Source organism: Chrysemys picta, chromosome 2 (assembly GCF_011386835.1).
Source record: "Chrysemys picta bellii isolate R12L10 chromosome 2, ASM1138683v2, whole genome shotgun sequence".
NCBI classification, from domain to species: domain Eukaryota; kingdom Metazoa; phylum Chordata; order Testudines; family Emydidae; genus Chrysemys; species Chrysemys picta.
The window spans coordinates 85,811,221-85,837,388 of NC_088792.1; the positions used below are offsets into that span (position 1 = coordinate 85,811,221).

Sequence of the window (26,168 nt, forward strand, 5' to 3'; positions counted from 1 at the left end):
CACAATGTACTAAACTTCTTAATAGTGGAAATCTAAAATTTTTTTGCAACCTAAAATACTTATGTCTTGAAGGTACAATTATGGGCCCCAATCCTGCAGTTGGAGCCTCATTGGCAGACCCCTTACTTCACTGGAGCTCTGCGCTGTCATGAATGTCCACCTGAGTCCAATTGCAGGTTCAGGGCTGGAGAGCAAAATACAATCTCAGGAATGAACCTCTGGTTAATTTATACTTTTTAAAATAATATTTAGAATCTAATGCAAAGCCAGTTTGCTTAGTACTTAGCTTGATACAGAGTTCTTTAGGCAAGGTAATAGTTACATCACTATTGTAAAAATCCTAGTAGCTTTTTCTTTTTTCTGGTGCTACAGGAAGGAACATATTTTACACCTAGCTAGATTCTGTGGCCCTTTAAGAATGTAGAATGTGTACACTATAGTTAGCATCATGTAACCTATATTTGTAGATCTGTGCTCAGGCCACATAGTTCTTTCTTAAGGTGCAGTTATGGGATAGGTTCACATTTGTAAACTGATCAAGGGGTATACGAAAATTTGCGTTGCATAATTTTATCATGTGGCTCATGAATTAATATTTTTTCTAAGAATTAACACCTAACTCCTTGACTGAAATTGGCCTCACTGTATTTGATCTCTTATTTGTTCATTGTAATGGACCCTATTGATTACAGTGCAAAAAGTCATGTTATATAGTGAGCCTGCTTATGTCTATTCAGTTAAGAAGCTTATTGATAGCACAAAGAGATTAGCTGAGAGATAATTCTTAGGTTCAATTATGTTGACAGATTTGTCTCAGTTTAAATCAGTTGGTAACTATACTGGAGGTGATTGTCTTTGTCTTGTTTTACCAACCTTCTTGGGCAGAGCAGTTTTCTAACTGCATAGCATTTTGAGACGTTGTAAACTTCAAACAGTTCTGTGAGTCACTTAGGCCTTGTCTACACTGCCACTTTACAGCGCTGCAACTTTCTCGCTCAGGGGTGTGAAAAAACACCCCCCTGAGTGCTGCAAGTTGCAGCCCTGTAAAGTGGCAGTGTAGACAGTGCACCAGTGCTGAGAGCTAGTCCCCTCGTGGAGGTGGTTTTTTAGAACTCTAATGTTGCTAGTAAAGACATGCCGTTAGTAATATCACAAGGAAACATGAATATCTCTTTCTGGTGGATAAAATATACAGGAGGCTGGAAGTTTCCATTTCCTTTTAGAAAGCTCTTCATTTAAAGTCACACTAAGGGGAATGAGAGAGGACGAAGCAGCAGGAGTTACTAGAGAGAGCTCCTGTCCCTTTAGATTAAGCTTCATTGTAACCCTAAACAAGACCCCATAGCTCTATGCACTGCACAAACACAAAACAAAAATTGAGCCCCCTCCCCAAAACGTTTTGGCAGCATATTATGTAAGAGCAAATCTGCTCTCTGGACCACTTGAGGCTAAGAGCACTGTGGGCAACATACTCCTTTGCTGTGTGTTGGGGAGAACACATATTGCTCTCTAGCCGTGTATCTTCTGAAGCGTTGATAAACTGTGGAGAGAGCCACATTCAGTCCTCCATGTCTTGATATAAGGTTTCTGTACTCATGGGCCTTTGAGGAAGGATCAAGTAAAGGTCTTGGAAACCATTTCTCCAAAGAGTAGCTAGAGACTGTAAATAAAGGGGAGTAGGGGAAAAATGTAGAGAAATAAAGGGGAAAAAGAAATACATGAAATCTAAGGGGTGGGAGAAGAGAAACATAAAGGAACTAGAAAAAAGACATGATTTGTTTGTTTTTAAAGCAACGGTACTTTTTGCTACTTTCAGCAAACAAATTAATAACTTAGAATCCCCACCAGCTCTCCACATAGGACACTCGTTAGGAGGAAAGACCTATTCAACAAAAAATAACATGAAATTGAATCCCTGTGATTCAAACAAGTAAATGAAACCTGAGACACTATTTATTAATAATATCGGGGGTAGCCGTGTTAGTCTGTATCTACAAAAACAACAAGGAGTCTGGTGGCACCTTAAAGACTAACAGATTTATTTGGGCATAAGCTTTCGTGGGTAAAAACCTCACTTCTTCAGATGCATAGAGTGAAAGTTACAGATGCAGGCATTATAGGAGTAGGCACTTCTCTACAGAGGAAAAAGGACAGTAAGCTATCTAAACTCCTACCTACTCCTATAATGCCTGCATCTGTAACTTTCACTCTATGCATCTGAAGAAGTGAGGTTTTTACCCACGAAAGCTTATGCCCAAATAAATCTGTTAGTCTTTAAGGTGCCACCAGACTCCTTATTGTATTTATGAATAGTATAACTTATACTGAAAATGATTTAATAAAAATTGAAGATGTAAAGTAAGCTAAAAAAGCTCTTTGTTTCTTGCTTCATTAGAAATAAAAGGAAAGCATCTACCAAATGGAAAAATTCATAATTGGTAGGGGAAGAAATGATCTCCATGCTATTGGTGTGTGTGTGTGGGTATATTGAGGAGTGGCACTGATATTTGTTATTTTGAGAGGCTAGAGTGGTTAACATAGGTCAGGGCCGGTGAGTGCCCTTTCTGACTTTTAGCAGGGTGTTTATTTGAATGTGCAATGTAAATACCATAAAACAACTTTTAATAAAATGTTAGACTTGAGATTTTAATCTTATGAAAGTCAGGAAACTGTGGCCCCACAGCAACCATAACGTGGCCTCCTTGGGAGTATTATGCTGCAGTTATGGTTAGAAAATTGATTTTTTTAAAATGATATCCCCATACTCAACATCTGCTCCTTGTGGGAATTGAGAGCTTTCTAATTACTTTACTAGCAAAAGTAGCAAAAAAGTTATTTTACTCAGTACTTACAGAATCTGTGCTTTTATTAGCTGTGTTGATGCATAGCCCAGAAAAAGCATAGACATTTTCAAATCCCAGATTATATTTTCAAGACTGGGAGGTGGAGCCACCTTCTCCCCCTTTACTTGTAAGCTGAGCGCATTTGACCTGGAATCATTGATACATACAAACCTGAAAACTTCATGATGCCATTTTTACAGAGCTGCTGCTGTGTGTAGTTCCATTTTAAGGTATTAAAATTAACACCATATGCTACAATACAAAGTACAACACATATGCAAAATATGCAATTCAGATTTGTGTAAACATATCACCCTGATGTTCTGCTCACCACACTGGAATCCTGACAATTCAGGAGCCTTTGGCTGATTTTATGATGTCCTAAATAGGATGGGTCTTGGATCACTTATCTCTGTGTAACTATGACCAATCACAGCAGCTCCTCAGGATCTTTGGAACTGTTGATGAAGAGTGGGACTCATGGGAATGGGATGACACAGTTTTTCTCAGAGTGCAGGCCATTTCTGTAGAACTCCCTTTGCACAGCAGCGATCACAAATCTCACCTCTTTCAGAAAGAAGTGGGAGACTTAGCTATTTGCATTAACCTTTCCACAGTAATGTGCACTTCTGGGAATTATCAATTAGCCTAAGAAATGCGGGTTTTTTGTTTTTGTTTTTTGTTTTTTAATTTTAATTCACCAAATCAATCTTATGAGGAAGAGGAATTAAAATCTAAGTACCAATGACTATTCTGTGGGGCCTTGTTCATGCAAATGAACCTTCATGTTCTCAGGAACCTGCCTGTACAGAGGTCATGGCAGGGTAAGGGCTCATCTGGCTATAGTTTGTATTTTGTAATCTTGTCAGGTTCGTGATACTGTTGTGACAAGCATGGTGTAAAATGATGTCTCCATACTCAATCGCTGCTCCTTGTGGGAATTGAGAGCTTTCTAGATAGGTTTAATTATGGTTGCTGTGAGACCATATAACTATCAAATATAAAGCAGTTTGAAGTCTACTTTAAATGCAACATTTGATTATCTAAAATGTTCATAACCCTGGGTTACTTTCCTTATCTCAAGACTTTTACTCTAATGGCTGCTACAGAAGCATTCTAGCTCTATCATTCTGAGGACAGAATAAAGCTCAGATACTGAAATCATCTATCTGAATGGTAGTTAGTTCTCATCAAAGTTGCCTTAGCCATAAGCCTTTCTGTCTCCCACGATTGGCATGCTGTCTGTTTAAGACTAGACAGAGAGAGTGGAGCTCTAAGTAATTGCCATTTGTGCAGTATTAGAACAATGTAGCCCCCTCAACAGCAGCATGGATGAAATTAGTGCAACGCCCATGCCTCCTCTTACTATCGGGAAACTTGATGTTGCATATTTAATAATAAACATTTATGTTCTAGCAGCCAAAGGCCCCAACTGGAGTTGGAGTCCCATTGTGTTTAAGCACTGAATGACTAGAGAAGAGAGACAATTTCTGCCATGAAGGGTCTATTGTTTGCAGTGGTGGTGGGTGGGTCTCAGGATATTAGAGAGGCAAGGTGGGTTTGGTAATATCTTTGACTGGACCAACTTCTGTTGGTGAAAGAGACAAGATTTCCAGTTATATAGAGCTCTTCTTCAGGGCTGGGAAAGGTACTGTCAGCAAATGTCTATGCTGTAATTAAAAGCCCATGTGAGCTGACTCAGGCTTGTGGGACTTAGGGTAAGGGCCTGTTTAACTGCGCTGTGAATGTTTGGGCTTGACCCGGAACCTGGGCTCTGGGACCCTGCAAAGTGGGAGGGTCCCAGAGCGTGGGCTGTATGTAGCCTGAGTCTGAACTTCTACACCACAGTTAAATAGCCCTTTAGCCCAAGTCATCTGCATGGGCCAGCCAGAGGTGTTTAATTACAGTGTAGACATACAAGATGTGATAGATTGTTTAGCATAAGTAGTTAATACACATTCTAAGGGGACCATTCAAGGTGGCCCATTAGCACCCTTGTAATCATAGGACAAAAAAGGGGAGTTAGTGGGTTACAGATTGTTGTAATAAGCCATAAATCCATGGTATTAAGACCATGATTTTTAGTGTCTAGCAAAGATATGAATTTAAGCTCCCAGTCTCATCTTTTGAAAGTGTTCTGCAGGTTTCCTTTGAGGACAAGGACTGAGAGGTCATATATGTAGTGATTGTTTTGTGAAAAGTGTTCTTCCATAGGTGATGTGGTGTTTTTTGTCTTGTATCATTTTTCTGTGTGAGTTCATTTGACAATGTAGTGATTGTCTGGTCTCACCCACAGAGTTGTTACTGCGGCATTTAGTGCCCTGGATGAGGTTCACCATGTGTTGAGATAGGCATGTGTAGGACCCATGGATTTTGAAAGGTGTTGTGGGTGGTATTGATCAGGGATCTTCTACATGTTTTCCAAGATGCTGTGACCTTTAAGAAAAGAAACTGATATGAGACTCATGGCATTAATAAATAAATAAATAAATAAACTCAAAACTACCTAACAGGGCATTTCTTATCCCTGTTTTTATGGTAATCTCCAGAGATGGGTGAGGTGGCAGAAGAGACTAAATTACATAAATTTCTTTAATCCAGAGGTAGGCAACCTATGACATGCGTGCCGAAGGCAGCACGCGAGCTGATTTTCAGTGGCACTCACACTGCCCGGGTCCTGGCCACCGGTCGGGAGGTGGGGGGCGGTCTGCATTTTAATTTAATTTTAAATGAACCTTCTTAAACATTTTAAAATACCTTATTTACTTTACATACAACAATAGTTTAGTAATATATTATAGACTTATAGAAAGAGACCTTCTAAAAATGTTAAAATGTATTACTGGCACGCAAAAGCTTAAATCAGGGTGAATAAATTAAGACTCGGCACATCACTTCTGAAACGTTGCCGACCCCTGCTTTAATCTATAAGGGAGAAATTTCCTAACTTTTCTTAATAAAATGTTCGTATCTGCCTGTTAAACTGATCCTACTTAGACAATTTCCCCTCCTTCCCCCTCCCCTGGAACAAGCAGTATTGTGGGTTGAAACCAGCATCTCTGAGAAGTTTATTCACAGATTTTGTGATAGAGAATGGATATAAATTGAAGTTGACAACTGGTGGGGCTGTTATTGATGTAAGGGATGGCTGTGATACAGTGTGGCATATCAAGTTCTAACAAAACTATCAGAAATGGTCCCTTGATACAGTCCAAACTGTTAGATTGCTGGTTACTAACTTTAAAGCTGTTAGACTTTGCAGCATGTTCAGAAAGTTATATTTTCTCCTTGGCATTTGGGGAGGTGGTTATTGAGGGCAGATGTAATTGCAAACTTGCACTGAACTAATAAAGGGGCGAATTAAAACTGGTTAGTCTTTTCAGTGCAATTCTGTGTTAAACACTCTTATTTCAGAATAAAAGTAGCTAAGGCCAATAACAAACTGAGTAACTAAAACACATTAGTTGCTTCTGTTTCAAAATAAGAATGTCCACACACAGTTAAAAAGGTTGTAATTTATACTTGTTTCAGTGCAAATCTGTATGATGAAAAGCCCTGAAATGCCTGCTGTGAAGGGGGGAGGGGTTCGTTTTGTTTTGCTGGCGTTTAAGAGCTAATTCAATAGTCCGCTGTGTGATAGTCAAACAAAATGACTGTGGGATTTTACCTCATGTGAAGATGCTCAGAACTTGGGATGGAGCCTTATACAATGTTTTAAATCTAAAAAAGTACATCAGAATGAACCATTAATTAGATATATAAATTTAAGATGATGTTAAACACCATTCTTAAGTGGTATCCTGGTTACTCAGAAACAAGTTAGACCGTGTATATGACGTGTTATCTCTCTTTTTCCCATAACACTCTGGAACTCCTAACACTTTGAGCTTGTCTCTAAGTGGTGACCTCTGGATTCTAACAATTTCTTATGGAGATGCAGAGTAATCTCAGCCTGACAAAATGTCAGCAGTTACTTTCACTTTCACAGTATTTGACAATTTGACCTTCAGGTTAAGGGATCTCCTCTGTCAGGAGCTCTGTTTAAAGTATATTGGTTTTATTTTGTCCAGAGTTCTCATATTTGATGAACTTTTAGAAAAGGCCAACATGAAAAGGCCTAATCTTCTAGGCTTGCATATAACTGTTAGGGTGATGATGTTGATGCTCTACAGACTACTGTTGTTGCAATCTACTACAAAATATTGCGCCCTTCGAGCCAGTTGGCCCACAGCAATGTTTTGGGAAATATGAGTGAATGTGAGAGTGCAAATAATTGCACAGTGTTAGATCCACCTAAGTAGTGTGACTTGCTTTTACTTTCCAGAGCTGACCCATCTCAAAACCATTACGTATTGGTAGTACTATTAATGTGCTGGCAACTTTCACCAACCATTCCAACTTAACCAGGATGCTTCTGAACATATAGAACGCCGCTTTAAATCTTGGTGGTGGGACTTCAGAATCACTGTATGTGGGCTTGAATTTGCTTTTTAGCAATTTTAATCAAGGTAGAATGGCACCTTGGAAAGGAAAGAGGCTATGGGTAGCAATAACATAACTGGCCAAATATCATATGTGTTCTAGCACTTGTTCCTTATTGGTCTTGGTCTCTACTGAGCCATTTCCACTCCAGCCATGCACTCATTCCTGCTTATACTAGTGATCAGCTGGTACGAGAACAAATGCTGAGACTGTGTGTCTGAATAGGCAGTCTGAGTATGGTAGAGAATTGCCTGATTACGAAGTTCAGTGGTCGCTTGGCCCCCTTACCTGAGGAAGGCCAAGAGGCTGCTTTGTGGCTGCAAAATTTAGTGCTCTGATAACTTTTATATTACAGATAGTCAACTAAATATCTACCTAATACCAAAATGTAACCACAGAAAACCTGGAAATGAGTACAGTCCTGTTCTTTATAAACAAACAAACCAACCAACCAACCAAAACCTCAACAAAGGGAGGAGATAGTCTTTCACTTTATTAAAAAAATAAAAGACTGGAGCATTAGCAAAATGGGAACTGCCTTGGATAGGGATACATATTTACAGTAAGCAATTTGGGACTCTCAGTGATAGGCTGGAGAGTGTATGCACGTTTGAGGTGAGCTGGACATTAGGTAAGAATGAGAAAACAATTCCCAGCAAAGGAACCAACCGTGACATAAGGAAAGGACATGGAAGACTGAGGATACCATGGAAAGACTCTTGCAAGAGATGTTTGAAGAGAAAATGACTGGAACCCCAGGACCTCTGAACCTGGACCATGGACTGGCAGGAGTGACAAAGAACCGTTGGCACTTCTGACCCGATGTAAACGGGAAGAGGAGTGGAGAAGAGGAATGATTCAACTTGTACACACATGACTTTTCTGTGCAATTTTACAATATTAACATTGTATCATTCTGTACATCCATAATGTTATGATGCCTAATTTATTTTCCTCATGATCTACTCCTGGGACAATTATGTGCCAAAAAATTAAAAATTCTGTTCACAGTATTTTAAAATTCTGCATATTTTATTTGTCAAAATAACACACTATAATCACTGCAGTTTCAATTATTTGGTAATTTATTTCAAAATACCTGTCAGCAACTATGTCTGTAACAATACAGGCAACAAAAAAGATTCAGGAAATGTTTTTTGACAAATAGACTCCTTACTAGGCATATTCATACAGAACTGTGAGTAATGATTCATTTAAATTACAATACAGAAATGTATTTACTGCACCCTTCAGAAGCCGTGAAAAGGCTTGGGGCAGTCAGGGGTAATGGAGGAGCTGAGGGAGAGGGAAGTCATTGCTGGGAAGGAGCCTGGGTGTGAACTTGGAGGGTTGTTGGGTATGGGTGGGAGAAGTATGGAACATGTTTTTGGGGGGCCTGGGAGGGATTGTTAGGGAGCCGCAATCATGCAGACCCTGGCTGGTCCCTAGCTTCTCTCATCAGTCAGGCACATCTGCCCCGTCCCCATGTGTCCTTGCACCACCACTCAGCTACCCCAGGTTTCCCTGAATCCCCCTCTCCCTGTCCCCATGTGGGCCTGCACCCCCACTCCCATTCAGCTCACTCCCTAATCTGTCCCCTCACTAGCCCTTCTGACCCTCAGTCTGTGACTCCCCAGCAGCCCCATGTGACCTATGCTGTCCATCCTCCCATATCCCATGCCTCCTGACCCAGACCTGGCGCTGTGAGTAAGGCAGCCTCTTTCTCTTCCCTATCCGCAGCTGGGGCTAGCGGCTGCTGTGTTCTGGCGCCACAGTGGCTTCTGGTGGGCAAAAGGCATAACTGCAGCACCTTTCCGGCAGAATGTATTTTTGGGGGGGAATTCTGCATGGCACATGAATTCTGCACATGCCCAATGATGCAGAATTCACCCAGGAGTAATGCTCCAGTCTTTTCTTTTCTTTTTTAATTTTCCTGTGCCTCAAGGAACAAGAGTTTTGATAGGCTGTCCTCTTGATATTAGGACATATATTCACCATTATATCCTCTCAAGGTCTGAAAATGTGCCTTTCAGAATAAAAATGGGGAGAAAGTTTGTAAAAGTCCATCAGTAAAATTTCTTGTTTGTTGTTACCAAAGGTGTATTGAACTTTTGGATGCTAGAAACAATATAGGACTCCGTCCACCAAATGAATAAGATTTCCCTAATAAGAAAACACTTGTCACTAAGTGGCCCAAAGATCAGAGACTTCATAGCTGATTATATTCTTATTCTCTAGGAATCTAACATCCTGAGAAATAATACAGAATTGCTTGTGCATTAGTAAAAATAATTGGATTTTTAAAAGCATGTGTGAAAGCACCCAATTGAATTATAAAATAAATTGCTGCATCCAGTTAGAATACTTTTTATTTTTAGGTATTGTTAACTTATTTTTAATGGCACTTTTACACACTTGATGTCAGTCCAAAGATTACAGTTTTGACTATTCTGCACTGAAGTAGAAAATGAAGGGCATGTACATAGCTTAATATCCCAATTATGGGAACCAAATGAGGAGAGGATGCTGCCTAGCATGTACTTACTATAATCTTGTGTTAATGAGAGCAGAAAAGTTAATATTTAACTACTTTTGTGCTATCCATCTAACGCACATGCAACTAATGCATCATTACACAATATATTTATGTCCTGGCCGTAATGATTATTGTAGCTGAGGAAATCTTGTGGCATTACTTTAGTCAGAGTAGCATATTTATGGCATAACTAGGAAGTGGTTTAATGTGCCCATATGGAGTGTGTGTGTTTGAGCACCAAAGGTGTACTTGGTATGGTCAAAAAAAGAGGAAGACAAAGGTCCTGCCCCAGAGAGCTTGTATCCTAAAACAGACAAATATTGTTACATATTACTGGGTTTTTATATGATACCATCTCTCTCCCTTCATAATTCTTCACCCATCCCTGAGTGGGTGTTTTTATTTTTTTCCCTTATGGAAAATAAGATCAAGGCATTGCCCCTAATTAGAAGGTTAGTGTCACATATTGGTGCTTTATAAAGATTGATGGATTGGCTATACTAGAATACTCTACTCCTATACTTGGTCCTCTACTCCTTCCTAAATTACTGTGGAAACAGTCGTGTTGCCAACATAAGTTTACCCTTCATGCTCCCCCAATAACTGAAAACTTGGTCAGGAGGTGCTATCTTCTCCTTTCCTGATAGGAATTTGGTTTGGTGTAATGCTTCCTCCCATACATATATAGTAAAATTTGAACTAATGCCAATCAGGTCCTTAAAACTATCAAACTTTGTTTAAATATTACAAGCGTGGAAGGAGAGAATGAAATCCAAGTGTAATGTAAATCTAACCAGCCCCATCCCCCGCCAGACATTACTTTGTTCCCACTTTCAGTAAGTCTGTAATACTGTTTCCCATAGCAACACCCAATGGTAGTGGGAAAGCTAGAATGTCTCTTTGAAGCTTCTCTACAGCAAAGATCTATTAATCCCTGATGTTGATTCAATACTGGGTGCTATAAAATAATACTGATCCCATTACTGGGTCCCCTAGTCTCTCGCCCTCCAATAAAGAAACATCTATTTAAATACTAGCTACCATAGCACATTTTAGAGCTGAATGTTTCTTGCTAAAGGCTTTGGCTTTGGTTCAAGGTAACTAACTGGGCAAGAATGGAAGTCAGACTATAAATTAAAAAAGTCACAGTTCAAATGTGGTTAGGAGTGTAAAATATCTACCTCTCAGATTATTAAACTGCCTGGTCTGCCTAGTTATGGAATATGGGATGACTGTTTTAATAGTTTTTGTTAAATGAAGATGAGGACTCCTATGTAAAACTGCCACTGTTGAACTGCTTTTTTGTGGAAGTTAAGTTCACTTTCTGCATTGATTCTCTTATAAAATGCAAATGAAACTGAATGAATGAATGAATGTGCCCAACTACTGAATGTTTCCTAGCTCCTCCTCCTCCTTGTTGGGGTGAGAATCAGGACTGGTCACATGATTCTGTGGTGAGATCATTAGACAGGGGACACCAGCTGCTCTATTATTAGGGGTTTTAAAGTCTGCAACAGATGTTCTTAGGCTCTCTTCCAGTCTATTTTACATCCCACATATGGTGTAATAGAGTACATGGAAAAAGAGAGACATCTGACAAATTGTTGTTCTATGCAATAAACAGACGTTTTTCCCATGCAATTAAAAAATGTTCCTTAGATGTTAACTTGTGTATCCAATATAAATTGAAATATTCAAAGTAATAGTGTATAAGAGAGAAAGTGATATGAAAATAAATGAACATTTATGGGCAAAGAAAAAAGTAAATAGCAATATGATCTCAGGACAGAGTCTGTACTTACATAATTCTGAAAATATGTATACTTTTCCATTCATTCAGTTTTGTTTTAGCATTTAAAAAAAATTAATTGCGATTAATTGTGAGATTAAAAAAATTAATCATGATTAATCTCAGATTCAATCACATTAAACAATAATAGAATACTAATTTAAATTTATTATAAATATTTTTGGATGTTTTTCTACATTTTCAAATATATTGATTTCAATTACAATGCAGAATACAAAGTGTAGAATACTCACTTTATTATTTTTTATTACAAATATTTGCACTGTAAAAAAGATAAGATAATGCAATCTACAAGTCGAAGCATGAATGGGCATACAAATGTTTAGCATATTTGGCACATAAATACCTTGTAACAACGGCTACAACTATGCCATACGAATGCCTGTTCTCACTTTCAAGTGTCATTGCAAATAAGTAGCGGGCAGCATTATCTCCCATAAACGAAAACAAACTTGTTTGTGTGAGCGATTGGCTGAACAAGAAGTAGGACTGAGTGGACATGTAAGCTCTATGTATGTAAAAAAAAAAATTATATTTGTAAGTTGCACTTTCATGATAAAGAGATTGCACTATAGTACTTGTATGAGGTGAATTGAAAAATACTATTTCTTTTGTTTATCTTTTAAAACTGCAACTATTTGTAATAAAAAGATAAAGAGAGCACTGTGCACTTTGTATTCTGTGATGTAGTTGAAATCAATACATTTGAAAATGCAGAAAAACATCTCAAAATATTGATGATACATTTAAATTGGTATTCTATTATTGTTTAACAGTGCGATTAAAACTGCGATTAGTCATGATTCATTTTTTTTAATCGAGTTAATTTGTTTTAAGTTAATCGCTTGAGTTAACTGTGATTAATTGACAGCCCTACTTTATAGTTGAATTGTGGTAGTGCAAGTAGGGCTCCAATCAGGGTACCCGTTGTGCTGGTCAATACTATCCTGGTGCAATGTGTAGAGCAACATTATATGTAAAGTTATGAATATAATCTGAAGTGATGACTGAAATGTGTTTACCAGACATGTCTGGGAAGTGGGTGAGTTAGTTTCTCGAAGACAAAGGACAAACTGATGCCTCTAGCCAGGTGTCATCAAAGTTGATTGGCAATTGGTCAAGTGGCCATTCTTTGGCAGTGAAGGGGGTAGGAACAAATCGATTTGCATTTTAGCAAACAACAACAACATGGAATTTCTTTTACCAGGAGATCCCCGTCTCCATCCTCACAGCTGGAGGGAACTTTATCTAGGAATAATGCTCAGAAAAACGCATTTCAAAGGGTGACTGGACTATAAAAGGGAGGAGCAAAACCTCCCAGATATATTCTCTCCTTTCTCTTTCTCTTTTTCACTCTTTCACTCTCACTCTCACTTGAGAAGACAAAGGGACTAACCTTTGGACTCTGGGATGGGTTCTTTCCTGAAAATTTGCTCAGTCCTGTTGTTGAGAACATTTTACCTTGAGCCAAGTCTAGTTTAAGTTTAGTTAGTAGAAAGCGTTTTATGTTTATTTCTCTTGTAACCATTTCTGACGTGAATACCTTGTACTTTTACTCACTTAAACTTTATCTCTTTGTAGTTAAACTTGCGTTATTCTTTAATCAAAACTAACCCAGTGTTGTGGTTAAACTGAATTGTTTGGTAACTCCAATTAAAGTAGCAAATTGTTGTACATTGACCCCTTACAGGGGCAACAGACCTCCAATATCTGGACCGTCTAGGAGAGGGCTGGATTTGTAAAGCACATGTTTTGGGGGGAAATCTGGGGCTGGAAGTGTATTGGAATCACTCTGCAAGTGATTAACCACGGCTGGTGGAAGCCGAAGTGCGACGGGAGTGTGCTAGCAGGCTGCAGCTATGCACAGACATTCAGGATGTGACCTGCATGCTCTTTGTGAGGGACCTAAGTTGGGAGTTAGAGCAGCAAAGCATTGTGAGGCACCCAAAGTTCCAGGGTAGCATTGTGAGGCACCCAAAGTTCCTGTCCTCAATGGTCTGGATTGCACCCCAGAATGTGATACTAATTACATGACGAGAAAAGAGGTGGATACAACAAATGTATGATGAGCAGCGCAAGGTAGAAACATGATGATTAAGGTTAGTATAACAAGCAGCAGTTCTGTTTACAAAGATAATACTGTGGGGTTTTCTGTTGTACTGTGGTTTCTTATGTTTTATAGGAGTAAGAAAAGAGCATGCTTGTCAAATTGCTTTTTAATTTGAGTTCATGTCACAGATATTGGAGTCAATCAACCTATTCAAATATTTCAGGAAGGTACAGAACATAACTACTCACTGCACTTTGCTTAAGCTCTGATAATGTGCACTGTGCTGTATAAGACACAAAGGAAGGCACGTTCCCTGTCCCAGAAAGCTCAAAATCTGAATAGACAGAAAAAGAAACACACACTCACTGGGGAGTCCCAGAGGATGTTGCTAATTGTATATACCGGTAGTTAACTATCTGAGTAACATGCACTTGCATTTCCTGTGTTTTGAAGTTAGTAGTCTTATGAGCATATCGTTACTAAGCAGGACTCAGGTGGTTTTAACATTTTCATAGAGTTCAATCTTTCCTCCTTGCTCATAAAATAGTGTGCATTATTTGAGTTAAAATAGTTTATATATTTAACATACAAGCTGCTGATGCCTTATACCAAGCGGTAAAACATGGGGAATAGTAAGTGACCTTTTCCTTTTATATATGATAACTTCAATCTCAAAGTTAGGAAGCAGAGGGCTGGATATGTTAGACCAGGCAACTATCCTAAATAGTGTTTTTAATATGGTTAATCTCATGATGAGAGCAGACCACTACTAGGAGAGGAATGGTCTAGAACTGAATATTAATCAGATTTTCTGTGCATAGTTTGCATAGGAAATGATTGTACAATTTGCTGTGTATGCCTTTTTCTGGATGTAAGGATTAATCTTTTGAGATTTCAGTAACATCTCCATAGTATGCCTTTGCTACAACTATACTCCATATGGCACCTAATAGGAAATTCACTGTTGCCCCAAGGGTATGTTTTCACTGCAGAATTAACTTGGGCTCTTGCTTGGGTGTTGCCCCTAACCTAGCTCCCGTCCCAACACACAAACTGCTAACCTGAGTTTTTGTTGCTTTAACCCCTGGCCTACCTGGCTCATCTGGGGTTATAGGCTAAAGCTGCTTTTACTCATGCTGGTAATCGGGCCACTTCGCAGTGAGGATGCAGGCAAAACCACTTAACTGTTGATAGTCCTCTGGTGCCGCCACAATTCCCCATGTCTCCAGAAGGACAAGTTCTCCCACAGTTCACTGGGAAAGAATCATAGCGTGACTCAGCTTAGTGCAATGCTAAGAACCATGAGATATGATCCCAGAAGTCCTAGTGCCACTCATGGGTGAGTGCAATGCCAGCGTAGACCCTGTAACTTGAATGTGGCTTTGGGGTGTGGCCACTCCCACCTGAACTAGGCTAAATTGTATGCTCATATCTGGCAGCTGATCACCTGGGTTAACTCTGCAATGAAGACGTACCTAAATGAATTGCTGTCTAAATACAAGTGAGAGAATGCATGCCAGTCATATTCCACAGTCCCCAAGAAATGAACAATGCCTCTTTCCTAATTCAGATTAGAATGCAGGGGGCCAGGGATATTTGAAGAGGTTTAGTCATTGAGCACTGGGTTAAGCTTGTCTACTTCACCAGAAGGACTCTTTCTGAAGATTATTCAGTTGGGAAAACTGAGAAAATCATGGTTTTGGGTGAGGTCTAGAGACTTTATCCTGGACTTTGAGGGTTTTGAGCAAGTGCAGTGATTAATTAGCATTTTGTATTACCAATTAGGAGATTCCTACCCAAGTGAGAGATGAGCAAACCATGCCAGCAACACTCGTTTTCTCCTACGGGTGGGAGAAGACTGGGGTTAAGGTGCTTGCCACATCACACACAAAGCATCTTCTGGATGAATGGCAATCATTGTTTGAATAAAACCCAACATTATATCCGCTTAAAAGCTAAAATACTTTCTGACTGAAAAATAATTACCAGATTAAAATGATTCGTTCTTGTACAAAGCAGTATTGTGAGTCTTGCACTTAAAAATAGTTAACTTTTCTTGAGTCCTGAAATTTTACTGAACCACCCATTTGTTGTAGCTGAAGGTGGTGGGTGGGAGGGAGGGAAAATTGTCTTGTGATTCTAAATGTGCTTTAAAAAAATACTTCATTTTGTAGTGAGATGCAATAATGTGGTAGTCTCCTACTATTAAGCAACATTAGCTTTAAGTTTAACTTCTAGAACTCTGCGTGTTCCTGGTGATATCAGTGATGCTGGTTCATAGACAAGTAAGCTTACCAAACACAGCCATTTAAGAGAGTTTTTCCCAACAAATCATTCTAGCCATGAGTTTGTCCTGCTTTGCATTTGTGAATGTGTAAGTGCATTAGAAACAACAAAAGTATGTGTGCGCACATGCATGTGAAGGGATGGTTGGATTGACATTTTACAGCTGGAAAAGGACATTTTGATACAGAAACACTTTCTACATTATACATTCAGTAAATAAAGGACTGAGGTCTTCTACTTTTTGCTGTGTTGAGACTCTAACAGGAACTCGACAGTCCAATCAACCTCTTCCATGCATGCTTTACAACAAATAGTAATTTTTTTAGGAAAAGGGGTCACATAGTAAAGTAGAGGAACAAAATAAGAGATTAAAAATACTTTTTTCCTCTGGAATTTGCTTGTTTTAAAAAATTCAGTAAACAAATCAGTGCATGCTGCTGTTATAAATGAAATTATTCTTAAGTTGGTCAGGTTTGGGTTTTTAGCTTGACAGTATTCCTTGATCTGGACAGCATTGAGCATGCTTGCACACCAAACTATTAAATTTAAAAATTACTCTCCCCTCCCCCCCTTATCTTTCCTGGTTCCTAGCATTGTTCCTAGCATTGTAATGTTTGCGGGTTTTCCCTTTGATAACATAGCTAATATATCCAGTTTATTATTATTATGACAGCAAGGTGCAGTACTTATGTTTCACTTGTTACTCAGTCCCTGAGCAGAACAGATAATCAAGCTACATGAAGCAGCAGCATTTCTGGCTCTCTTTAATGGTACATTCATAATTGTTGCTTCTTGATTTAATAAGTACAGTAACTGCATTCACAGCTAACAAGATGCTGCTCGTTACACAGCAGTAGGCTCTAAACTGTCCTATTCTTTTCTAATTATGATCTGATTCATAATTATAATGCTTCCATGTCTGAGTACAACATTGTGGTATCATTGGAGAGATAAGCTGTTCTGTTGGTTTGCATGTGTAGATATAATTGCCAGAGTATAAATAACGCATTTTAACTTGTCTCATTGATTATAGGGCTAGTTTCTTTGGGTGCTAGCATGTTATGCTGTTACAAATTCAGGGCAAGCAAAAGATTTAGATTTGTAATTTATAAAAATCTGTGTGTACCTACATGATACATGGTTAAATGTTCTACTGGTCTTTATCTATAGAAAATTCAATATGTATTTGGCACCAAATTCTACTTCATTACTCTTATGTAAATCTGGAGTAACTCCACTAATTTAAGTGGAGTTACTCCAGATTTGCAGTGGTGTAATTGAGAACAGAATCTGGCCCCCTCAGTCAACTTGCTAAACTGTTTGATAAACTCAGTGTTATGACTTGTGAATGAAAAATGAAGCAATCAACGTAATGGGCCAGGTTGGTAGAGATGGGCTGAACTAAGGGTACATCTACACTACAGGGGGGAGTCGATTTAAGATACGCAAATTCAGCTACGTGAATAGCGTAGCTGAATTCGACGTATCGCAGCCGACTTACCTTGCTGTGAGGACAGCGGCAAAATCGACTTCTGCGGCTTTCTGTCGGCGGCGCTTACTCCCACCTCCGCTGGTGGAGTAAGAGCGCCGATTCGGGGATCGATTGTCGCATCCCAACGGGACGTGATAAATCGATCCCCGAGAGGTCGATTTCTACCCGCCGATTCAGGCGGGTAGTGTAGACCTAGCCTTAGTGGCATACACCCAAAATGAATATAGGAGCATGTTGAAACTGCATCTTCAATTATGCTAAAAACATTTCAGCATGTTAAAATCAATGTGTCTGTCCAGTTAAGTGTTCACTTAAGTACCGTACCCAAAAGCTTATGTACCTCAACATTGATATGATCTTTTATGGGAACTTCTTACCAGTGCTAAATATCTATTTTTGCTTTTAATCTTGACTCCATTACTGAAGGTTTTTAAATATATATTCACTGTCCAAAGGCACTATCTATGTGAACCAATTTTTAAAAAATAAATAGTGTGTGTGCGTGCGTGCACTACTCTGGGTAGGTCTGCAAAGCAGCATTCTGACACTGTTCTTAGGGCTCTAAGTGCATCAGTGATGACACTGTCTTTAATGTTGGTTCAGTTAGCAGCCTGGTTTCAATCTGACTCCAGAAAAGCTTTTCAGATACTTCCCCTGGTTGCCATATGGAGCAGCAGGGCTGTATGTGGATGTAGACTGGTGCACTGAATGCCTAATGTTACCTTCTGCAGCTGCTGCTACTACAGGCTGTCTCTGTCTGAATCTGTCATTAATTCCCCAGCTGAGTTGTCTCTGTAGACCTCTAGCTGTGGAGCATATTAGGTATCACACAAAGCCTCTGTTTTGTAACAAATACTTCTTTAAATCCCTCTCCCTAGGAACAATTTCCACTCAAGGATATTGTGTAGGAATTATTGACGAGTCTTCCAAACCATTTCCTATTATTGTTGAACTGTAAGTTGTTACCATAAAATTATCTTCTGTAAATTTAAGATGCCTGCTTCATGCATACTAATAGTGGGTGTGATAGTGTGCATGATTGTTGGTCTAAGAGTGTTAACATCTCAGGTAACTAGATGTTTGGGATGTTCTTCAGGGCTTTGGAGAAGGGAAGGACACCCTACTTCCCTCCTCAAAATGTAGAGAAGTAGCAGACTTATTCAAAGGCAACTATTGAAGACTTAGCTAGGCCTTATGTGTTCCCATGGCCTATGTAAGTTCTCTCCATGAACGGCTAGTGGATACATGTCAGTATGGATTCACCTGGCTTGTTCCATCCTTCACGTTGCTAACCCACCCCTTCCCTGTGCTGTGGCATAGGGAGCCCCCACAGGCCATGCTCGCTGGCATGCAGGTGGCATGACTTGTTTTTTTCCTTTTGACGCCATGGACTCCTTCCCTAAATTATGCAGATGGGGAAGTGCTTTTTCTTTTCTGGCCGGAACCATATGTGACCGTATAAGAGGGAGCAAGATGTTCCTGATCTGACTGTGGAAAATATATATTTTTTAACAGTTTAACTGTTAAAAAAGGTTGTTGGAAAATGTTTCAATAACATTTTTATTTTATAGGGCATTGCCCTGTTTTTCAAACATCTGATCCTGATATGTTTGTTTTTGAAGTTCTCAGAAGATTGTTTGTTTTTATATGTAGAAATAAATAAATATATATATTTAATAGCCACAGAATGTATTTACTCTCTGTGCAAATTAACAGTGTATTTTAACGTTATAAATACAGACTATCTGTTGTATATTTGACTGTGTGTGGGTATATATTCTTACTTTGTGTGCACTTTATTTTTCAGGTCTCTCAAATTATAGTTTGTCTTGTCTACATAACGTGTTTTCAGAGAAAGTGGGAAGGATATGTAGAACACATTTGTGTGGGTGTGAAATAGCTGTGTAGGGGATGCTCTTTATTAGAAGAGAATTCTTGCAGTTTTCTTTGTAAAACTTCTGGACACATCACTAAATACATTTTTCCAGCGTGGAGCCTTAAAAACTATCCAACTTAATGACAGTTGCTATAAAGGGCAAGCTTTTGTTACCCTGCATTAGAGCCACAATATCAGGCATTAAGCAGTGACATTCTGATTCCTCTTCCCCCAGGTTCCCCTTTGGATTATTAATGAAGACTATGATTTATCTTAACCTTTACTATTGCCTAGAGTTATCTTTAGACATTTGAATGAAGGTGAAAATGTAGTTTAAAAGGGCTGGGTAAATGCAGCTAAAAGGAAATTGAGAAGCCCCATGTGGTGTATGTTTGTTTTATTAAAAATGTTGCTCATAGCCTCACTTGTTATGAAGTAAAATATCTGATCCTGAAACCAGTATTTCTTTTATTTAAGTGCTTTGGGTGTTCTTGCCATCTTACAAAACCGAGAAAGACATGATCCCTGCCTTGAGCATATAGTCTAAATAGATGGATGATACAAATTAAGATTCTGTTTAAAGCATTTGTTTAATATTAAAATTAACAGCAATTTCATTGACGTCATTGTTTATGGACATGCTGAGGAAGTAGTAAGCAACCAAAGCCCATAAGGGTTGAATTAGTGGTCTAAGTATTAGGTTTGGAATATCCAGACTCCCTAAAACGGTAAGGCTAAATACCAGGGTTGAATCCTCCTTGCAAAGTGTATAAATTGATTTCCATGCAGTTGCATGTCTGGCTCTCTGAGATCAGACCTGTTTGCTCTGTGTATATTGTAAAGATCCAGTGGCATGTTTTGCAAAACGTGGGGATACCCTAGATATTCTTGTCTATAATTTCCCATTCTCCTCTTCATCTAGTTATCACTTGACTGTCATCCATGACTGGAGCTGCTTGCATTTCAGTGAGGAAGTAATCCCTGCATGTACTGCACGTAGGTTGTGTGAAATGCATTTTGGGATTTATAAGGATGAAAGGCACTCTGTGTGAATGTAAAATATACCACTGTTAGCATATTTCCCAATGGCAGGATATTGATCAAATAATCTTATTAAGAACTGCTGTGGTATCTGAGTGCCTTTACTAAACTAATTTTATTTTTTCTCAGAACATGAGGGAAATAGCTGATAACACATTTCTGGAACTTCTTTAAATAACTGCAACTTTATTTAGCTAGGAAGAGAATAAAATGGCAATGGAAAAAGCTGTGAGGATCAGAAGTGGGCTGTTCTAATGACATTGCCTCATTACTGCGTAAAACACGTGTGTGTGTGTGTGTGTGTGTGTGTGTGTGTGTGTGAGAGAGAGCGCGCGCGAGTCACTGCAAATTAACTATAAGCCGCTGCTTACAGTATATGGTAAATTTATCAAATAGTGTGTGCACTTTAGTGACTAATCACTTGGAGTACTAAATCCTTATGCATCATGCAGTGTCATATAGAGCAGTCCTGACTGTAATTAGCAAGATTTTTTTGTGGAGACTGACTTGTTTAGTGTGCCTGATCAAGACAGGCAGTTTTTCCTTGCACATGCTGATTTAAAAATTAAAAATATCCACACCAGTTTAAAGTGCCTCAACTATCAGGAAAATTGACTTAAGTAACTCTGCAGTGGAGTGATGAAAAGCACAATTCCCAGAATATGCAAGATCCTGCAGAGAATTTAGGCATATAGCCGTTATAAGAACCCACAAACAAAGGGATATTCAGGTATTCTTTGTGCTGTTCAGTTCTGCACAGAAACATTTGTTTTCCTCTTTGAAACTTCACCCTTTAAAAAGAAAATTTTGTTTCACACCCTGATTGTGTATAGTGCTATTTTGCATATTGCTGTAAACGCAAGTTCTGCTTCATTACTAATTGCTACATGCTGTATTCTGGAAGGTTTGTCTGTGTTTTCTTTTTAAGCTACCTATGCAAGTAAGTTCACACTTTTATATGCATTTACCAGTAATAATAATATCCCATTGAGTAAGAAAAATATCCGTCTATACTACTTACTCAAATTCCACAGTTATCAGGGTGTATGGTTCCTTCAGACTGAGTTTTCACTTGAAATAAAAAACAAAACAACCCCTTCTCCCACCTTCTGCAAGTATTAGGGCCTATGAAGTAATCTGTTACCTCTCTGGAATACTTGTGTAATCATTGCTTTCTCTTTCTTTTGTTATTAGATATGGGATAGTTAGCAAAGCAAAGCACTTTTATTCTGTTGCAAATACTTATTTTAAAACATACGTATAAAATTAAATGCACAAAACCCACATGAAGGTAGCATTAAATTTGCAAACTTAAATGAATATCAGAGAACGAAAGTCACAGCAGTTTTTGCAGTGTTAACTTATGTACTTAGCATAATTATATGAGACTAAAATTCACCTTTGTGATACTGACAGCAGAGTTCTTCACACTATAATATAATAAAAAATTGTGTGGATCAGGGTTCTCATCAAGCCACAAATGATGGCTGGGAATGTCTGTTGGGACTATCTGCAGTCCTGTTAGTAATATAACCCCTATTTACTTGTCTCCAAGGCTGGCCAGTGACGCAGAAAGCTACAGGCCCATTGATCTGAGGTGGTAGTACTCAGTCTAGCATTGAGGAATAATGGGTTGGTTGAACATGGGTCAATCTGGAGTCATGTATGAGTACCAGACAGTTTATAGGCCCCTCGGAACTTTCCCAAGGAGCAGATATTTTTGGAGAGATTTTTTTTGTGAGGGAGTTTCATTCCTTATCTACTAGGGTTTCATAAACCCAGACAAACAGGGCCCATGGTAGGAGGAATAGGCATCTTCCATGGTGACTGATAAGAGCTGGCCCTCCTAGAGCTTAGACCAGAATTTTCAAGGAGACTCAGTGATGGCAGATGGAAAGACGATTCCCCCAAATATTAGCTCACATTTGGTGTGGAAAAGGAGACTGCTGGAGAACAGCAGTTGTGGTCCAACCTGTAAGGGGAGTCAAAGCAAAACAGCCTCTCACCCCCAGTAGTTCAGTAGCTCAGAGGAGAAATCCATTGTTCAGGATGTCAAAACCACTTTTTGTTGGGCAGTGTAAAGCATGCTGGTTTTGATCCAGGGTGGTGGACCTACAGCTCTTTCCCTCCAAGGACCAAAACAGCATCCCAGAACTTAGTGGTGTAGATGCATTTGGTGTTTTGAGAGAGCTGTTCTTCTAGAGTCTTGAAGTGTTGATGTAAGGGCCAAGAGGTTTAGTCTTTGATCTAGTATATATAGCTTTAAAATATTGTTTTATTTCATTCTGTACATAAATCTTTTCATTTAAATAAGTCAGTAGTCCTGTTGTGGTTCTACCTTCTTGAATTCTTGATTTGGAAAGGCTCACACCTAACTTTAGTGGGCACTGGATTCAACCGGTAGGTGTTTAAAAAAAAAAAACCACACACACCTCTTTCAGCATATTCTACAATTGCTGTTTTACAACCTGTTGTCTTGCTTTATAACTGCCAACTTCTTTGTTTTCTTTGTCATTCAGAGGCTAACTGTGCAGGAAGACTTTAAATCGTGATGTCTCTGCTGCCAGGTGACCAAGCTAAAGCTTTGTATATGTCAATCAAAAGTTACTTGAGAATTTGGATCTTGTTTTTTCCATCATGAAACGGAAAAGGGAGCCAAGGGTGTAATGCTTCAGAGTACTAATAATGTAAAAGAAAAAGCTCTTTGACAAAGTTTAGTGGCCTGTATATAAATACTCTGCCAGAAGATAAACATTGAGGGATAGGGTTAGGAGACTTGCACCTGAGCCAAAGTTACAAATACAGTCAAGTGACCTTACAGCAAGAAAAACTGTTCATGTGAGGAAGAAAGGGTGGGAAGAAGCACAAATAGAAGCAGCATTTACTAAAAAGAGGCTGTGAGCTAAATGAGCTTTCAGTGAAGTGCTGGCTGAGGACAGAAGATTCAAGAACAGCCCACAAATGAAATATTTTGCTGTTGATCAACAACAAAGGGATTGGAAACAAGGCCCAAAAAGGGTTGATACAGACTATAATGTTGTGACACTATTTACTGTCTTTCTCGGTAGGGTTTTGTTGAAATGTAATAAGTGTGTTATGTTTATGCAGTGGCATTGCCATCCACATTTTAAGTTGAATAAAACAAGGAGTGGAATATGACATGTATCACTTTGTTATTATTCAGCATCCCTTACTCTGCAAACTAGTTGAACATTGTTTTCCAACCGTTGCATTGAATAATAAGCTTCCTGGCCTTTTCCTCAAACAAAGCTGCTCTGAACTGCTGTTGTTGTCTATAATCTTCTTCTTGTTTTGTTATGGGTTTGTTTGTTTGTTTGTTTGTTTTAGAAAAAGTTAAGAGCACTGGCAGATAAATAAGATACTGGTAATATACAGTGCTTGAACAGTTCAAGAATTAGATGGTCTGATTATGTGAAATCAGTGTTTGCAATGCCCATTGTTTTTGAGCTAGATATTAGCTTAGAGTTATAGATCAGTGCCTTTTGACTGTTTTTAGTAAACTGTAGTATTAATAAAATTAACTAGTTATAACTAAACAATAACTATAGGGATCTGGCTTGTATCTACAGCAGTCAGGATCTTAAGTTTCAATGAAACTCCATTGTGCGTCAAGTGTCTCAAATCATTACATGTTATTAATCAGGTACGGCGATATTATGGCACAAACGAATTGAGGAGAAAGCAAAATGCCAGTTGTATTGCCTCTTGAAGTTAGATTCACACCCTCATCACTAATAAATACATTGATATCTGTATCCAATATGGATATCAAATATGTGTAAGATATAGTCTGTATGCAGTGATTTCTTATGTTTTGAAAGGTTATATTTTGAGAGAGTTCCATTAGAGAACTACCAATAGAACATGTAATTCTGATCTCTTTTGATCACTCATATAAAATATTTTATATGTATATAATTTTGATATATTATAATTTGCTAGTTTACTTATTAAACTTGGTTTGGGTTAAGAAATTGCTTAGCAGGTTAACATTGGTGTGAAGGGCCTCATGTTTCCAGGGGGGAATGCAAATTACGTATATAATTTGATTTCTAACCAAGTGTAACATAATTTAAAAATGGGAATATTATCTGCCCTCCTAAGGTTTCAGTTTGCAAAGATGTTACATTTAAAGAAAATACCTTTTTGAAACCCATAAGCCTGTTTAGTTAACTACCAACCCTCTTGACCCAACCAGTGTCCCTGTGTGACATTATGGACATATCATAAAAACATGAAGTTTGTGAACATACAGATAAAGATGAATAACTATTTTAGTAATTTAATTTTTTTACTTAGAAGAATCAGTGATGCCTTATCTAATCAGCCGCCTAATTTCTTGTTGACAGAGAAGTTATTTTAGCTTTTTATGCTCAACTCAAACGAGACCAGTTCCATTTTAAAACATGACTTGCACTGAGGGTTTCATCATTCTATTGCACTTGTGTTGTGGACTTGATGTGTGTTTTGATTTTTTTTTTTTTTTTTTTTTTTTTTTACATAGCGATTTAAGTCTGAAAGTCACTAATTCAGTTTTATAAGTAATAATGGTATAGTGTTTTTATATTGTAGTTATTTTCAAAATAACATTCAGAATACAGCAGTCATTTTTCTGAAAGCTATTTTATGGGGTTTATAAAACTATAAAGATTGAATGTTGGAGGATTTGTAGTATGCTGTGTTGTAGCCAGGTCAGTACTAAGATATTAGAGAGACAAGGTGCGTGAGGTAAAAGAAAATATTCAACTGCAGGTTCTTGCAGCTAGTGAACTCAAATGGGCTCTTCCTTTTCATCTACCAAGAAAATACTATGTTAGCATGCATTTATTTTTTATTTACAACACCAACATATGAAAGTAAGGACCAACCCATGCAATTTGCTAATGCTGCCCTCAGTGCCACAAAGTTTTGCCACTTCTGAATTACTATGTGAATGTTTGAATTTGGTATGATCTTAAAAATTGTCAAACAGTTGTAATCTGTTAAAGTTTTGGGTGCTTTTAAAATTTACTATAGTCCTCCTTTTTGCTGTGAGCTGAAATTATTTGAAACCAAGGCTTAGATGTTTTCCAAAGTTGTGAACTGCACGTACAGTGTTTAACTATTATTCCTTGCTGTGACACAGGCTCCCTGTGTGATTTAGAGCTAGCCGAAATAATTGTCTCAAATTTTGAGTTTTTGATTACACTTTTAATTAAGTGTGATTTTTTTTTAAGAGACTAAAACCTGCTTTACAGTTTTCAAGACATATTCAATAGAAATTTTGGGGGGTTGTTAAGCTACTGTAGAGCAGATCAACATTTTTCAACAGTTGAAAAAAAATTGGCACTGACATTTTAAAAAAAAACCTGTTAATTTAAAATAACAAAACGTTTTTACTTCACTGGCTGTAGTGTGACTTTGCAAATCATAACAGCCAACATCCTGTGCCTTCTGCCCACCACTGTAACCCACTTCACTGTTTGAGGAATTAGTCTTTTTCCAGTCCTCCCCCTGCTGTCAGAGCAGAGACACTTTTCATCTCGCTATGTTGCCAACCCAAGAACTGGAGATGCTCTAGTGCCCACTCTCTTCCATAGAGGGTGGATTCGAACATCTGAAAAATCCTGTGGATTTTCTGGCTTATCTGCCTTTCCACCCACAAATTCCTGAATTGTACAGAGAAACTGTGCTATGCAGTATGTACACCGCCTGCTGACATCCTGAGCTTCCCTGCCAGTTCACCTCAACA

The 26,168-nt window shown here is 38.5% G+C and overlaps 1 protein-coding gene and 1 long non-coding RNA gene across 2 annotated transcripts in view; both read left to right on the plus strand.

Moving 5' to 3' along the window:
• The window catches only part of LOC135972183 (uncharacterized), a gene marked incomplete at its 5' end in the record, with an annotated part of 112,637 nt that overhangs the window by 4,173 nt on the left and 82,296 nt on the right, over positions 1–26,168 (plus strand). The window lies entirely within an intron of this gene.
• Positions 18,378–23,575, plus strand: LOC112060277 (uncharacterized). Its single transcript, XR_010598379.1, has 3 exons — positions 18,378–18,453; positions 20,298–20,341; positions 22,936–23,575. It is a non-coding gene; the product is annotated as an uncharacterized LOC112060277 (long non-coding RNA).